A 2,241-nucleotide genomic window follows, 5' to 3' on the forward strand; every position below is an offset into this window, starting at 1 on the left:
ATGACCTATACTGTAGAGGGAGCAGAGATGACCTATACTGGAGAGGAGCAGAGATGACCTATACTGGAGAGGGCTGCTCAGGTCTCTGTAGCCCATCTGTGTCTCAGAGATAAATGTGCCACACCAGGTCACTAAGCCTCTGATACCAGGGAGACTACCAGGTATCATGAATGACCTCATTCGCTTCCCTTTGCTGTAAGTGGAGTCTGCAGGCTAAACAGTGAGAACACTAAGCTCCTGGGAGAAGTGACAGACAGAGACAGGCCAGGCTCAGAGCAGCCTGGAGCAGAGTCCTTGGTCCAGAATTCTGGGTACCAATCCTGGTCCCTGCGCTACCCTCCCAAACTTCCATCACCACCTCCAACTGGAAACATGACTCACCCCGACCTTTCCCCTGTTATAACCCTCTCAGCCATGTGCATGCTGCCCAGGGCCCCATGAGGCAGCAGTCAGCAGTTAGCTGCAGGATGGGGAAGTGGGCCCCTTGTACCCTGCGTGGGTGTAAGCTGCCCTCAGAGGCACCCTCCCTTCTCTCCTGCCCACTCTTCTACCCTGCCCCCCAGGCACTGTCCCAATACCCCCCTCCACATCTTTCCCAGAATGCCAGTCTGGGTCCCAGAACAGACAGACCCAAAATCTTCATCGTACAAAGAAGATGATTTCTGAAAGCCCTGCACCCTTTGGTATTTACACTGTAATAAAATCCCCAACTCCCTGGGATACACTCGTGTAAATGGGTCCCGGCTATTTGGGAAGATGGTAGGGTATGCACATTAGCTCTGGTTGGGTCCTTGCATGTGTGCACACCCATGTACTCATGCATGCAACACACCACCGTGCACACAGATACCAAGTTGTCAGTGGACCTGTGCATCGTGGGGGAGGAACTCAGGCCCTACACTCCTGAGGGTGCAACCCAGGCCTGCTGGGCAGGCAGTAGCCACACTTCTGCAAACAGGTTCTCAGTAGCGCCTTAAACAGGAAGCAGACACCAAAGTTACAGCCATGTCCACAAGGATCTTTTTCCAGAGCGGCCCCCACAGCTTCAGTGAGGCAGAATCTGTCGCTCCTCAAGCACAGAAGGGAGCTTGGAAGGGATGTTCCCAATGGATACTAGCTGGGCAATAGGTCTATTAGAGGACCCACTGGGGGCCTATCACTGTCCCACTGCAGAGGGAAGGCCTGGGCTCCATCCCTTGTAGGGGAGTGGAGACCTGCTCACCAACTTCTGGAGCCTGGAGAGTAGATCTGGGGTCACTAGACCTGTCCCCTGATGGCAGGAATCCGAGGCTGACTCAAGAGAAAGAAAGGGAGGTGGCAAGTCCATGGGAGACCAACAGGCATCATCAGGCCGAGGCGCGGGCAGCTTTTGCAGAGCTCAGGGGCTGGGAAGCAGCCGTAGGTCAGGATGACAGAAGACACAGACACAGTGAATGGGAAGTTATCGATGCAAGGATGCCTACGAGCAGTGTGAGCGCCTGTTCACTTGGATCTCGGGAACACCTGGTGTAAGATGCCTCCAGGGTCCAACGACTTCCCTCAGTGCCACCACCTCTTACCCACCACGACTAAGCCCGGCTCTGCTGATGGGCCTTCCCACTGTTTTTATAAACCTCATGCCCTCCCTGAGACTTGGTGTTTGACAAGAACCTGTGTCCCAGCCTCTTCCTGCAGCAAGGACAGGCCATGCGCCGGTGACAACCACGGACCCCTCATCTCAGTACAGGCACAGAGGGCTATGTTTCTGTGCTACTGCATTTGGGAGAAAGCCACAAGTTATGATCCAAAGAGGACTAGCCTGACACTCCAGGGAACTCTGTGGAGATTGGACCCCTGGCATGTCCAGTGAAGGCAGGCCACAGCTGAGGTCCTGGGGACACCTATACTATGCTACTACCTGGGACGGTATCCATGGAGACTCCTGCTCAACTGAGAGCATAGCCTACCCTCCCAGTGTGGCTGGTGTGGGGTATGGTGGCTGGTGTGGTGTGTGCTGGGACGGTGTGGTGTGGCTGGTGTGGGGCGTGCTGGGACAGTGTGGTGTGGCTGGTGTGGTGTGTGCTGGGACAGTGTGGCTGGTGTGGGGCATGCTGGGATGGTGTGGTGTAGCTGGTTTGGTGTGTGCCGGGACGGTGAGGCTGGTGTGGGATGTGCCGGGACGGTGTGGTGTGGCTGGTGTGGTGTGTGCTGGGACGGTGTGGCTGGTGTGGTGTGTGCTGGGGCGGTGTGGCTGGTGTGGGG

At 56.2% G+C, this 2,241-nt stretch overlaps 1 protein-coding gene across 1 annotated transcript in view; it reads right to left on the bottom strand.

The window, feature by feature from the left end:
* Itpkb (inositol-trisphosphate 3-kinase B) overlaps positions 1-2,241 on the bottom strand; it is a 90,597-nt gene that overhangs the window by 7,895 nt on the left and 80,461 nt on the right. The gene's annotated exons all lie outside the window — the stretch shown is intronic.

Source organism: Microtus ochrogaster, chromosome 6 (assembly GCF_000317375.1).
Source record: "Microtus ochrogaster isolate Prairie Vole_2 chromosome 6, MicOch1.0, whole genome shotgun sequence".
Lineage (NCBI taxonomy): Eukaryota > Metazoa > Chordata > Mammalia > Rodentia > Cricetidae > Microtus > Microtus ochrogaster.